General features: G+C 43.6%; 1 protein-coding gene across 1 annotated transcript in view; it reads right to left on the reverse strand.

The window, feature by feature from the left end:
• micu2 (mitochondrial calcium uptake 2) overlaps window positions 1-15,768 on the reverse strand; it is a 419,472-nt gene that overhangs the window by 349,168 nt on the left and 54,536 nt on the right. The gene's annotated exons all lie outside the window — the stretch shown is intronic.

Below are 15,768 nucleotides of genomic sequence, written 5' to 3' on the forward strand. Positions count from 1 at the left end.
TGTTTTAGAGATGACACTGGTTTTTTCTACTTAGCTGGATAGCACATGAACTTAAAAGATTCCAGAATTTACCATTTCGCAGTTCTATCCATGTTTGCCTACTGTACATGAGAAGAACCACATACTGAACGTTAAGCTGGGCTACAAGAATCCCAATGGGTTGCTCTCTGATTAATCACACAGCTCATCTCTTGGGATGCGCAGGGACAAGTCAGAATGGAAGCAATAAAAGATGTTATTTCTTAGAAGGAACATTTCAGAAAAGGTTGGGGGAGGGGGGGTCAGGGAAGATGGCTGTGATTTTTTTTCAATACGCTGACCACCTTTTAAGTGTAGAATGAAGGTGGAATTTCACAAAGGGGAAAAAACTCACCTGGAGGTCACCCTCTATCCCTCCGCCCTCTATCCCTCCCGCCCTCTATCCCTCCCGCCCTCTATCCCTCCCGCCCTCTATCCCTCCCGCCCTCTATCCCTCCCGCCCTCTATCCCTCCCGCCCTCTATCCCTCCCGCCCTCTATCCCTCCCGCCCTCTATCCCTCCCGCCCTCTATCCCTCCCGCCCTCTATCCCTCCCGCCCTCTATCCCTCCCGCCCTCTATCCCTCCCGCCCTCTATCCCTCCCGCCCTCTATCCCTCCCGCCCTCTATCCCTCCCGCCCTCTATCCCTCCCGCCCTCTATCCCTCCCGCCCTCTATCCCTCCCGCCCTCTATCCCTCCCGCCCTCTATCCCTCCCGCCCTCTATCCCTCCCGCCCTCTATCCCTCCCGCCCTCTATCCCTCCCGCCCTCTATCCCTCCCGCCCTCTATCCCTCCCGCCCTCTATCCCTCCCGCCCTCTATCCCTCCCGCCCTCTATCCCTCCGCCCTCTATCCCTCCCGCCCCTCTATCCCTCCGCCCTCTATCCCTCCCGCCCTCTATCCCTCCCGCCCTCTATCCCTCCCGCCCTCTATCCCTCCCGCCCTCTATCCCTCCCGCCCTCTATCCCTCCCGCCCTCTATCCCTCCCGCCCTCTATCCCTCCCGCCCTCTATCCCTCCCGCCCTCTATCCCTCCCGCCCTCTATCCCTCCCGCCCTCTATCCCTCCCGCCCTCTATCCCTCCCGCCCTCTATCCCTCCCGCCCTCTATCCCTCCCGCCCTCTATCCCTCCCGCCCTCTATCCCTCCCGCCCTCTATCCCTCCCGCCCTCTATCCCTCCCGCCCTCTATCCCTCCCGCCCTCTATCCCTCCCGCCCTCTATCCCTCCCGCCCTCTATCCCTCCCGCCCTCTATCCCTCCCGCCCTCTATCCTCCCGCCCTCTATCCCTCCCGCCCTCTATCCCTCCCGCCCTCTATCCCTCCCGCCCTCTATCCCTCCCGCCCTCTATCCCTCCCGCCCTCTATCCCTCCCGCCCTCTATCCCTCCCGCCCTCTATCCCTCCCGCCCTCTATCCCTCCCGCCCTCTATCCCTCCCGCCCTCTATCCCTCCCGCCCTCTATCCCTCCCGCCCTCTATCCCTCCCGCCCTCTATCCCTCCCGCCCTCTATCCCTCCCGCCCTCTATCCCTCCCGCCCTCTATCCCTCCGCCCTCTATCCCTCCCGCCCTCTATCCCTCCCGCCCTCTATCCCTCCCTCCCTCCCTCCCTCTATCCATTTCTCCCTCCCTCCCTCTATCTATTTCTCCCTCCCTCCCTCTATCTATTTCTCTCTCCCTCCCTCTATCTATTTCTCCCTCCCTCCCTCTATCTATTTTCTCCCTCCCTCCCTCTATCTATTTCTCCCTCCCTCCCTCTATCTATTTCTCCCTCCCTCCCTCTATCTATCCCTCCCTCCCTCTATCTATCCCTCCCTCCCTCTATCTATCCCTCCCTCCCTCTATCTATCCCTCCCTCCCTCTATCTATCCCTCCCTCCCTCTATCTATCCCTCCCTCCCTCTATCCCTCTCCCCCCCCCCACCCAATCCAACTTGAAAACGTTTGTTACTGACAATTGCTTGCTCCAATGAAGTCATGGTAAATCACTACAGCATTTAGCCTTCTATTCTCATATTATAGGAAGGATGTGGTTGCATTGGAAAGAGTGCTGAGGAGATTAACCAGGATATTGTCTGGATTTTAGTTAAGGAGAGAGGCTGGGATAGGCTGACTTTGATTTTCCTGGATTGAATTAAGTTAAAAAGTAATCTGATAAAGCTATATCAAATTAGAAAAGGCAAAGGTAGGGTACATGGTCAGAATCTTTTTCTTGTGGTAGAAGTCCCATCAGCAAAATCACAGGTTTATGCAGAGAGGAAGGAGACTGAAAGTGGATTTGAGCAGAAAGGTTTTTTTTTTAAATTTCAAACAGTATGTAGTTGATATTTGGAACTCACTACCAGGAGTTGGGAGTCAGACTCATCACTATGTGTATGTAACATTTAGAATGGCACCAAGAAAGTATAATATTGAAGGATATGGACAGTGTGGACAAATATGATTAGTACAAATGGAGGGAAAAACTGGATAGCACTGATGGCCACAGGACTCATTTCCATGCAATATATCTCTATTTCAATTCCTGAAAATCACTGATAAATATTAATTGTTTCATTTCAATAAAAATGACTGAGTAAAAGAAAAAAAATTAATCAATTTTGACAAAGGAGCTGAAGATGCGCAGGCAAACACAACACAGAAAAAGATGACACATCTGCATACCCCAAGCTGGAGTTCAGAGACAGGGCTTTAAAGTACACCTCTTCAAAGATCACAGGGCCCATTGGAGATGGCAGATCTTGATAACATCCAATCCCCAATTTCAAAGGATTAATTTCCATTCATTTAATAAGCTACTGGAGGTTAAACTAAACACTCTGTCTTAAATTTGGATTTGAAAAATCATGAACAGACTGAGGGCCAGCTTCCCAATGCTACCAGGTGAAAATGAAAAACAAGAATTAGAACAGAAAATCATATCTGATGATTTTAAGTTTAAAAAAAATGTTCTTACTGACCTTACAGGTGCAAAATCAAAATATTTTACATGTTTATGTTCTGAAGAGGAAAATAATCCAATCCTTAAGTAAATCCCATGTAAATAGGTAAGAATTTAAGATTTCTATAAATATTATTCTTTATCAGAGATGGTTATATGGTGGTGTGTAAATCCAATTTATAAGCAATTACTTGTCTAGGGGAGATTAATCATATTATTCTATTTGAAACTTATAGGAAAAGGACAATAATATTATCAACAAATACAACTATTGTCACTTTAACTAAACATACCATTGAAAATGGCTAGAGATGATTCAATGCAAATCCTTTTGAAATGGATCTCCTGGGAAAAATGATCTTTTGGTAAAATATTTTAAAAGTTTACAGACAATGAAAGACTAATTTAAGAGACAACCATTACTTTGCAGTTTGATGATTTATTTTATAACCTTAATAGCTTTGTTGACAGGCAGAATCATTTCATAAAAATTAAAGCTGATGATTGGTTCTAGAAACTTCCTCAAAAGAAATGAGTAATGGGAGGGGAAAGAGAGAAATGGACATACTGCATAATCTTAAGAGATTTGATTTCTAATAACAATTTACTAAGCAGCATAATCAGGTCAGAGAAAATGGATTCCTTTTGAACTTTGTTTCACACTTTCAGAAGGTAACAAATGCCTGCTCACAAATGGATAGGATTCTGATTTTAGATTCAACAAATCACTTTCCGGAGACTTAATATCTTTGTTTTTTTTTTAAAATGAGGCCAATCTCTGCATGACTGCAGCATGAGACAAATACAAACGTATGCATAATCCACAAGTAGAAACTAAGGCAGAAAGTGTTTTATTTTTAAATTTAATATCACTAAGTTAGATTAATAAGTTAGAGAATTTATTGCATCATTATTTTGTGTATGAAGTTTGGGATTCATATGTGGAGGATCTCAATAAAACAATCTAATGATCCAGAAGACTACATGTATACACTACTTTGAAATTACACTCTGGTGTAGATTAATCGATTTAAAATCCAATTTAACACTCAATGCACTGCAATACCAAGTATACAACCAAAGGCATGATGAGAATTAATCACAGCATCCATGCTGTGGGAAAAACAAGGGGGTGGGGGGGGGGGGGGGCGGGAGGAAAAAGCAATAAAAAAAATCTTACCAGCTTTTAATTATTGTGCTTCTTTGGCAGTTCCATTACAAAGGGGATTAAAAAGAATACACAAAAAAAACAGTTTTTAAAAATTATTGAAGTGCACAGTTTGCTAGATTCAGCAAAATAAGTCAAAAGCTCTCCAAAGAAAAGCTTTATGTTCTGTACAAATTTAGCTGGACTGCCATCATTAGCTCTGGAGATTAGTTTTTCCTGAGTGTAATGCAAAGTTTTTAAACTCACAAGCTTTATAGATATAAATCAGATCCCTCCAAGTTCATGTATATAACAGTCCTGAAGATAAAGTGAGGGTGCAATATAAAGTAAAACTGTTACTGTAAAGCTACAACATGTCTTTGCTGCAATGTTGAGTGAGTAAACATTTCTCATTCCAGTCATCTTTCATAGACTCTGATTATCAAATAATTTTTTTTCCTGTGTACTTGTTATTATTGAGCATAATATAGCTGTATAATATTCGAACATTCAGGTGCATTTTGAGATCTGAGATCAATGTTGCTACTTATCCATTACTGCAATTAATTTTATAAAAATTATAGCAACAAATCTGCTCTAAGCAATTCAGAAGCCAGACCACTCTGGTCAGATGGGGTACATTGAAGACAAACATTTATAATTAATCTTCCAGTACAATGAATAAATCTCCCTCAAGAATATTTCAGTAGAATAAAACCGTCTTTTCTGAAAAGCATATTCGACGCCTTCAGATGTGGGAGACCCATGTCTGGTAATTCTTATGTTACTCTCAAATCATTTCTCTTCATTAGAGTGTATTTTCTTTTTTTTTTAAAAAGGAATATTTTCAACAAAAGTGACTGGTTTCTACAGCAATGCCAATTATCCAAATTACTTTTTGCTTCATTAACTCAATCATGACAAATTGCATCGAGTTTAAAAACAATTGGAGGGGGCGAAAAAAACAAAGACTAAGAACATCAAAATCAAGTGCGTTGTAAAATATCCTTGTAAATAGTCCATATATGTGTTCAAGGTGGATCTTCATCTTAAAAGTATCCACAGAATAGTTATTTAAATATAAAACTGGGAAACTAAAACTAATTAAAATCATGGAGTTGTTTATTTAAACAGGACATTCCTTAGCAGTGATAAGACTGTGAACATGAAGTTCTGGGTCAGGAGAAACTCGTTAGTAGGATATTTACGTTCTGCTCTATCTGGTCTTGTGCAGGTTCCTTTGTTAAAGAAAGATTGAAAAATTAGGGGAGTAAAAATGGAATTGGTATGCTTCAATATCTGTGCCTCATTAACTCTGACATTTTCCAGGACACAAACATAGAAATGATTTACACCAAAAGTAGAACACCTCTATTAATTGTACATCTCAAGGCTCTTTCCCTCGACAATCAGATTCTGAATGGACCATGAACCACAGACACGACCTCACTTTCTCTTATTTTTGCATAATTGATCTTTAAATTTAATTTTATAGCAATATTTGCATTGTAATTCTGCCACAAAACAACAAATTTTATGATGTGTTCACGACAATAAATGAGGGTGCCTTATTCTAACTACATTCTCAGAGGGTTTTCTTTTAATTGACAGTGTAAAAGATGTGTAACAATTCTCAAAGCACATTTGCTTTGGATTCGATAGATTTTCAAGTTGGGAAGATTTTGGCTCATTCATGCCAGACAAGTTCAGTGAAATCCCTCAAAATTTGTCCTTATCTCAATCATACATTCCAAATTTAGTTGTACTGCAACTTCTCAGGCTCTGTGGCATTAATTGTGCTCATCTTCAGTGTGAAATGGCTCTACTTTTGAGCAAATTGCCTCAAATCAGTTAATTGTGGAATATTGGAAGATAAAATATGATGGTAAATCTGGGTCATTTTGTCATGCCTTTAACTCATGTCATTTCAATCTCTCTGGAACAATTGAATTAACATCAAGGCCTGACTAAGTAGCTTTTAGCAATCAGTCGAATTGTTAAAAAAAACAGCAAATCAAATTGTTAAAGTGCACTAATCAGTATATTCTACCAAACTTACTTTAAACAGAAATGCTCTTGTCCACCTTCCCTTACAACTGATGCAGTGCTTCTTTTGCACAAATTTATTGGATTCGTCTGCTTGATTTTTCCGGGTATGAATACAATATTTTGAAAGACTATTTTGTCACAAATATTGCTCCTGTTCTAATTAAATTGAACTATAAAATGGCAAGGAAAAAAATGAAAAAAAAAACTTCTAGAGGAATTCAGCAGGGCAGGAACCACCTGTAGAGGGAAAGAGATGGTCAATGTTTGGGTCGAAACCTGCATTAGGACTAACAGGTAAAAGGATTATGTAGTAAGGTGAGAAATTCTTTTCAACTACACCCAGTTACATTGACTGGGCTCCAAGAAAAGCAATTTTCATTTAGCATATGAACTCTATTATATCTACATCCTCAATGCCTACCTTCAACTTATTGTCCTTAAAAAAAAGTTTGTTTTTTTCAAATCATATCTGTAGAAATATTGGTTAGTGATTAAGAAGTATGATGTTTCCTTAATCTATAATGATATATACAGTAACCTCATTCATTCTCCGGGGCCGGGGCCGCTGCTGCTCTCCCTGTGCCCGGACTGGGGCCGCCGTCTCCCCCTTGCTCCTGCCCGTATCGGGGCCGCCGCCGTTTACCCTTTGCCCGGACCGGGGCCGGGGCCGCTGCTGCTCTCCCTGTGCCCGGACTGGGGCCGCCGTCTCCCCCTTGCTCCTGCCCGGATCGGGGCCGCCGCCGTCTACCCTTCGCCCGGACCGGGGCCGGGGCCGCTGCTGCTCTCCCTGTGCCCGGACTGGGGCCGCCGTCTCCCCATTGCTCCTGCCCGCACCACCTACGGCTCCTAGAACGCTTCCACCAGCGTTGTCTCCGCTCCATCCTCAACATCCATTGGAGCGCTCACACCCCTAACGTCGAGGTACTCGAGATGGCAGAGGTCGACAGCATCGAGTCCACGCTGCTGAAGATCCAGCTGCGCTGGATGGGTCACGTCTCCAGAATGGAGGACCATCGCCTTCCCAAGATCGTATTATATGGCGAGCTCTCCACTGGCCACCGTGACAGAGGTGCACCAAAGAAAAGGTACAAGGACTGCCTAAAGAAATCTCTTGGTGCCTGCCACATTGACCACCGCCAGTGGGCTGATAACGCCTCAAACCGTGCATCTTGGCGCCTCACAGTTTGGCGGGCAGCAGCCTCCTTTGAAGAAGACCGCAGAGCCCACCTCACTGACAAAAGGCAAAGGAGGAAAAACCCAACACCCAACCCCAACCAACCAATTTTCCCTTGCAACCGCTGCAATCGTGTCTGCCTGTCCCGCATCGGACTGGTCAGCCACAAACGAGCCTGCAGCTGACGTGGACTTTTTTACCCCCTCCATAAATCTTCGTCCGCGAAGCCAAGCCAAAGAAAAGAATTCATTCTCCAGTTTTCCATCATTGTACAATCTCCATCCCTACTTTTATCAACTGTGTCACTTTCCGTTAACTTGTATGCCCATACTCCAAAGTTCCAGCTTCCATCTGCATCCATTTATTTGGCCCTGCTTATTAGCTTGAAGCCTTACATGACTATCACTATTTTACATGTGCCAGCGGCTTCTCATGCAAAAGATACCATCAACTCCTTCCCAGGAAATATAGAAAATAAGTGCAGAAGGCCATATAGCCTCCCAAGTCTGTTCAACTATACAATGATGACTTCAGTACCCTATTCCTAGTTTCCTTCCATTCCCCTCAAACCCTTTACCAATAGGGCCACATCCAACACTGAATATATCTAATGAACCAGCCTTGCAATTTTTGGTGGTTGGGAATTCTATGTCCACAATTCTGAGAGGAAATGTTTCTCCTCATCTCAATCCCAAATAGCTTCCCTTGGGGTTGGACTGTAATCCTTTGTTCTGAACTCCCCAACATCAAGAACATTCTTCCTGCATCTAACCTATCAGAATGTTATATCTGAATGATATCCCCTCTTGTTCCAAATTCAATTAATATAACTCTAGTCTATCCAGCCTTTCTTGATGCATCAGTCCTGCCATCCCAGGAATTAGTCTAATGAACCTTCGCTGCACTCCCTCAAAAGCAAGAATGGATTAGGAGACCAGAACTGTACACAATACTCACCATGGACCTGTACAACAGTGGTAAGACTTCCCTGCTTCTCTAATCAAAACCTCTTACAATAAAAGAGCCAACATCAATTTTCCTTCTTCATCACCTGCTGCACCTTCATACCAATCTTTAATGACTGATGACACCTAGGTCTCAATTTTTTTTACCATTCAAATAATAATCTGCCTTCCTATTATTGCCAAAGTGGATAACCTCACATTTATCCGCATAATACTGCAGCTAGCAGTCCATTCTCCTAATCTCTCCATATGTAAATGTTATTCCTAATTCATCTTCTACTTTATACCTATGCATAGCTTTTACTTCCTCCTTAGATATTTAGGGTTCCATTTATTGTCAAGTACACAAAATTTATTTTCCTTTGTTTGCACCGTAAAGCACACAAGAGGTGCTAACGGTCTTGTGGCACTATCGCAAGACAAGAAAGAGGCAAAAGAAAACCCTTGGAATCAGAGAGTCTCCAGATCCTGCCACATCCTCCAATGCTACCACTTCCTATGCCCCAATAATCTCTGCAGCTGCACAGCGTCCTGTCCAATGAGGTGGTGACCCAAGCTCAAGGCACCCAAGTCGCACTTCAACCACTGATTCTGAGCCTGAAAATCGTTATGAAGCAAGAGTCCAAGGCCCTTCAGGAGCCTTTCTCACCAAAGCCACAGTCACCAGGTATTTAGTCCACAGAAGCCAGTCACCAGCAGCTCATGGTCAAGTGTGACGCCTTCAAACTTGGAGCCTGGTCTGCTGATGTGGTCTCCTACTCTGTAGGCTCCTTTCCTAGTCTTCTCCTCCTTGGCAGGCTATAGTGTTCTCTAACTCTAGAGTCTCACACTGGTCCAATGCATCTATGGAACCTGTCTGGTCTACAAAATGTGGGCACCACTAACTGGGATCTAAACTCCATGGATCGTCAATATTTAAAAAAAAATACACACCTCTGGCCCCATTCTTCAGGCAATTTACACCTGCATGGGAGCTATCAGGCTGGATGGCTGAACAGCAGAACATTGCAGAGGAAACACTGTGGCCTTGCTCCTTAACTCTTACCTGGTTGCAGCAGCATCACCATCTTGACAGTGTGCTGCACTGAATGAGCAAAACATTTCTTACATCGAAGATGCAATGACATCAGTTTTACCCTGCACAAATCCCATTCCTGATATACAATTTCCATTCACTTTTCTGGCTGCTTCTTAGGCTAAACTAGATTTTGTAATCTTAACTACCCAACTTCAAGATATTGACTGCCAGCACCCTTTTTGTTTTTACTGGGCAAGACTAGCAAACAACAGAGATCATCTGTAGAAGATGAGGAGAGGAAAGTTAATGGAGATGTCAGGGGAAATTTTACATATATATATATATATATATATAATGTATATATATTATATATATATATATATATATAATATATATATATAATTTTTTGACCGTTTTGAGTTTTGTGTGCCCGATGGAGATGTGGGGGGGCTGGTAGTCATGGTGGGGAGCTGGCTGATGGAGGACCTCAGTTTTCTTCAGGCTGACTTCCAGGCCAAACATTTTGGCAGTTTCCGCAAAGCAGGACGTCAAGCGCTGAAGAGCTGGCTCTGAATGGGCAACTAAAGCGGCATCATCTGCAAAGAGTAGTTCACGGACAAGTTTCTCTTGTGTCTTGGTGTGAGCTTGCAGGCGCCTCAGATTGAAGAGACTGCCATCCGTGCGGTACCGGATGTAAACAGCGTCTTCATTGTTGGGGTCTTTCATGGCTTGGTTCAGCATCATGCTGAAGAAGATTGAAAAGAGGGTTGGTGCGAGAACACAGCCTTGCTTCACGCCATTGTTAATGGAGAAGGGTTCAGAGAGCTCATTGCTGTATCTGACCCGACCTTGTTGGTTTTCGTGCAGTTGGATAATCATGTTGAGGAACTTTGGGGGACATCCGATGCGCTCTAGTATTTGCCAAAGCCCTTTCCTGCTCACGGTGTCGAAGGCTTTGGTGAGGTCAACAAAGGTGATGTAGAGTCCTTTGTTTTGTTCTCTACACTTTTCTTGGAGCTGTCTGAGGGCAAAGACCATGTCAGTGGTTCCTCTGTTAGCGCGAAAGCCGCACTGTGATTCTGGGAGAATATTCTCAGCGACACTAGGTATTATTCTAATTAGTAGAATCCTAGCGAAGATTTTGCCTGCAATGGAGAGCAACGTGATTCCCCTGTAGTTTGAGCAGTCTGATTTCTCGCCTTTGTTTTTGTAAAACTCAAAACGGTCAACCAGTTTACCTATCTCGGCTGCACCATTTCATCAGATGCAAGGATCGACAATGAGATAGACAACAGACTCGCCAAGGCAAATAGCGCCTTTGGAAGACTACACAAAAGAGTCTGGAAAAACAACCAACTGAAAAACCTCACAAAGATAAGCGTATACAGAGCCGTTGTCATACCCACACTCCTGTTCGGCTCCGAATCATGGGTCCTCTACCGGCACCACCTACGGCTCCTAGAACGCTTCCACCAGCGTTGTCTCCGCTCCATCCTCAACATCCATTGGAGCGCTCACACCCCTAACGTCGAGGTACTCGAGATGGCAGAGGTCGACAGCATCGAGTCCACGCTGCTGAAGATCCAGCTGCGCTGGATGGGTCACGTCTCCAGAATGGAGGACCATCGCCTTCCCAAGATCTTATTATATGGCGAGCTCTCCACTGGCCACCGTGACAGAGGTGCACCAAAGAAAAGGTACAAGGACTGCCTAAAGAAATCTCTTGGTGCCTGCCACATTGAGCACCGCCAGTGGGCTGATAACGCCTCAAACCGTGCATCTTGGCGCCTCACAGTTTGGCGGGCAGCAGCCTCCTTTGAAGAAGACCGCAGAGCCCACCTCACTGACAAAAGGCAAAGGAGGAAAAACCCAACACCCAACCCCAACCAACCAATTTTCCCTTGCAACCGCTGCAATCGTGTCTGCCTGTCCCGCATCGGACTGGTCAGCCACAAACGAGCCTGCAGCTGACGTGGACTTTTTACCCCCTCCATAAATCTTCGTCCGCGAAGCCAAGCCAAAGATATATATAATATATATAATATATTATAATATATATATTATATATAATATACACACAGAACTCTAAAGCACGTGAATGCAAGAAAAAATAGAGGATTATGTGTATGAGGGAGGGAAGTTTTAGTTTGTTGAATGGATTTGTATAGGTCAGCATAACATTGTGGGCTGAAGGGCCTGTACCGTGGTGTAATGTTCGGTGCTAACTCATGCCGAGACTCTGTAATAGAAACCGCACTTGGGAAAATTAAGGTGGAAACTGAGAGTTGGTTTTGTGTTTATTGTATCATGGTGTACAAGCTGTCCTTTAACTGTCTCCCATCCTTCTGTCATATTCACTTGTGCATTGCTGAGAATACTCATTTGTACAGAGCCTCCATGTTAGTCAAGTTTACGTTACATACAGCAGACTGTCGGAAACAACTCAGCTACATGGAACACAGTGACTAACATGCCCATTAACTCCCACAGTTATCCCTGACTACACCTCTTCCAACCCAGTCTACTGTTGGGATTTCATTTCTTTTTCTCAGTTAGATCCCAGGATGAGGCCTCCCATTCCAGGGCAATGGAGATGATCTCCTTCAGAAAACAAGGCTTCCATTTTAACTCAGGCCTCACCAGCATCTCCTCTCTTTCCTGTACATTTGCCCTGGCCTCTTCCCCCACCTCTCACTAAGAAGCACATGGTTCGTCCTTACCTACCAACCCATCACCTTCTACATCCAACGCATTATTCTCTGCAACTTTCACCACCTGCAAAGTGATCTCACCACCAGCCTTCCCCTACCCCTTCGCTTTCCATTAGGATTGCTCCCTCCACGACTCCCTTATCCCTTCCCAACTGCCATCTCGTACCTACCCCTGTAACTGCAAGAAGTGCAATACTTGTATTTAAACCACCTCCCTCGCGACTATTCAGGGACCCAAAAAGTCCTTCCAAATGAAGCAACACTTCACTTGCAAATCAGTAGGGGTCATATACTGCATCCAGTATTTTCAATACGGCCTCCTCTACATTGGGAAAACTGGACAGAGACTGCGAGACCATTTTGTTAACTATATTCGCTCTGTCTGTTGCAACAACAAGGAACTCCCAGTGGCCAACCATTTTAACTCGACACACGACTGCCACACTGACATGTCTGTTCATCTCCTCATACACTGCTAAATCAAGGACATACACAGATTGGAAGAGAAACATCTTATATTCTGTCCTTGGCAGTATAAATATTGACCTCTCCAATTTCCGTTAATCGCCTTCCATGGTTTCTCTCTTTCCCTATCCTAGTCTTATTTCCTTAAGCCCCTCACCCTTCTATGACCAACTTTTTCTTCTACCACCTGTATCCACCTATTACCTCTTATCTGTCAGTCTGTGGTCCTTCCCTTCTCCTCTCAACTTCTTATTCAGACATCTACCCATTTTTCCAGCTTTCTGATGAAGGACTCAGGCCCAAAATATTAATTGCCTTTCTTCCTATCGATGCTGCGTAACCAGCATTTTTGTGCATTGTGCAGGAAAAGAAATCAATGAGCATCATGAGCTCAGTCGACCACACTCTCTGGCTGCAATCTTCAGTTGTGCATGCAGAATGGCCACACCTGGTTACAGTGGCTCCCATGTGCCTTCATCTTTTGGTTCAGCCTGGCATGAGGGATGTTGTTGAATGTCCCACGACAGTCTATGTATACAACATCCACTGCCCCCAATCATCCTGGTTACTTTCTCACAACAAAACTCTATCCAGTTTGTATGGCACAAACCCCTGCTGAACATCTGTCTCAATAACCTGGGTTAGATCCCATCAGGACCTGGGAACTATCTATCTTAATGTCCTTCAAGAGCCATACTGCATATTATCTCAGTTAACTTGGCAATGTTGCGGATAATGAGGAAGGTTGTGAAAGAATACAGTAGTTACAGAGCAGTTAGAAATATGGGCAGAAAAGTGACTGTTCAAGTTTAATTCAGACAAGTGTGAAATGTTTCAGTTTGAGATGTCAATTGTAGGAGGAAAGTATACAACAAAAGCCAGTACTCTCAGGAGCATTGATGAACTGGAGTTCGTCCATTGTTGATGGTGACAATGCAAGTGGATAGGTGGGAAAGGCACATGGCATGCTTGCCTTCATCAGTCAGGGCACTGAGTATAAACGTTGGCATGTTGCAACTGAATAACATTTTAGTTAGGTCACAATTGTACAGGCTTTGGCCTGGGTGCAGAAGAGCTTCACCATCATTTTGCCTGGATCAGAGTATGAGCAACAAGGAGAGGTTGGACAAACATTTCTCCAACCCAATAAATAGTATTTCTCCTGCTGTTAGCAGACTCTTGATTGCACCTTTCATTGGTTCAAAAATGATGCCCAACAACATTTAACATACTTTTCTCTATATCCTAGTCATTGACCTAGAAACAATATATCCTGCACTCTGTTGCATTCTTGCACTTCCTGTACTTGGGCTAGACAGCACACAAAAGCTTCTCACTGCATCTTGGGACAAGTAACCATAAAAAATTCAATTCAATGTATAAAATTATGAGGGGTACAGAGAGCACATATAGTCTTTTTCCCTAGGGTGATAATGTCAAAAACTAGACAGCATAATGTACAGAAAGGTTTAAAGGAGATTTACACAGTCATGTTTCTTTTTATATATACAAGAACTGGTGAGGCGGTGGAAGCAGATGTTTAGGCATTTAGACAAGTACCTAAACAGTCAAAGAAGGGAGAGGTGTAGTAGATGTATATATGTGCAAGCAAATAAGATTTGTTTAAAACTGGCATCATTCTCAGAACTTGTATTGTGAGCTGAAGGGCCCGTTTCTGTCCTGTACTGCTCGATCACAATTCTCCATACATTTACCTAGGCTTGAAGGTAACTAAAGATGAAGCATTGCGCCTGTTCAAAGAACACACAACACAACAGCACATGTCACCACAGGCCCTCCAGACAGCAATGTAGTGCTGACCAAATGAATCTGCCATCAATCTAACCCTTCTCAATCTTAAAGCCCTTTTTCCTATCCAAAAATCCTTATATGATCCCAAATGGACCCGCCTCTACCTCCACCACCGCCACCTATAGTGCAGTCTAGGCACCTACAACTCTCTATGGAAAAACAAAACTTTCTTTTGACATCTCCTTAAACTTTCCTCCACTATCTTAAACAGAGGTCCTCGGGTATTAACCATTGGCACCCTGGGTAATAGGTACTGGCTGTTCACACTACTGATGCCTCTAAAGAATCTTATAAACCTCTATTAAGTCACCTCTTATGCTCAGCACTCTAAAGAAAATACCTAGCTCGCTCAACCAAATGACGATCTCCACTCCAGGAGGCATCCTGGCAAATAGAACCATAGGACATTACAGCACAGAAACAGGCCTTTTTTTTTGCCTAGTTCCACTGACCTGCACCCAGTCCATAGCCCTCTATACCTCTCCCATCCATGTACTTGTCCAAATTCTTCTTAAATATTGAACTTGAGCCCACATTCACCACTTCAGATGTCAGCTCATTCTACACTCTCACCCCTCTCTGTGAGGAAACAAAACTTTTACCTTTCACTCTTTACCTATGTCCTTTGGTTTGTATTTCACCTATCCTCAATGGAAAAAGCCCATCTCCATTTAATGTCTATCCCCTCAAATTTTTAAATATCTCTATCAAATCTAAAGTCCTAACCTGTTTAAGCTTTCCCTGCAACTCACTTCCTGAAGTCCAAGCAACAGCCTAGTAAATCTTCTCTGAACTCTTTCTACCTTATTAATATCTTTCCTGTAGTTAGATGAACAAAACTTCACTCAATACTCTAAATTAGGCCTCACTAACTTTAACATAATATCTCAACTCTCATACTCAATATTTTGATTTATGGTTCAATATACCAAAAGCTGTCTTTACAACCCTATCCACCTGTAATGCCACTTTCAGGGAATTATGAATCTGTATTCCCAGATCCCTCTGTCTACTGTACTCCTCAGTGCCCTACCATTTACTTTGTGTGTTCTTTCTTGGTTTGTCCTTCCAAAATGCAACACCTCACACTAGTCTGCATTAAATTCCATCTGCCATTTTACAACCCACTTTTCCATATCCCACTGCAAGATTTTAAAAGATTCTTCGCTGTCCACAATGCTTCCAATCTTAGTGTCAACTGCAAATTTGCTGATCCAATTTAACTCATTACCATCCAGATCATTGATATAAATGACAAACAATGGTCCCAGCACTGATTGCTGAGGCACACCGCTAGTCACAGGCCTCCAATCCAAGAAGCAATCATCCACCACTACTCTCTGGCTTCTCCCATCCAGCCATTGTTGAATCCAGTTCACTACTTCACCGTGAAAACCTAATGTCTGAACTTTCCTGACTAACCTCCCATGTAGACCTTGTCAAAACCCCAACTAAAGTCCACGTAGACAACATCCA

The sequence above is a fragment of the Narcine bancroftii genome, chromosome 7, assembly GCF_036971445.1.
Source record: "Narcine bancroftii isolate sNarBan1 chromosome 7, sNarBan1.hap1, whole genome shotgun sequence".
Lineage (NCBI taxonomy): Eukaryota > Metazoa > Chordata > Chondrichthyes > Torpediniformes > Narcinidae > Narcine > Narcine bancroftii.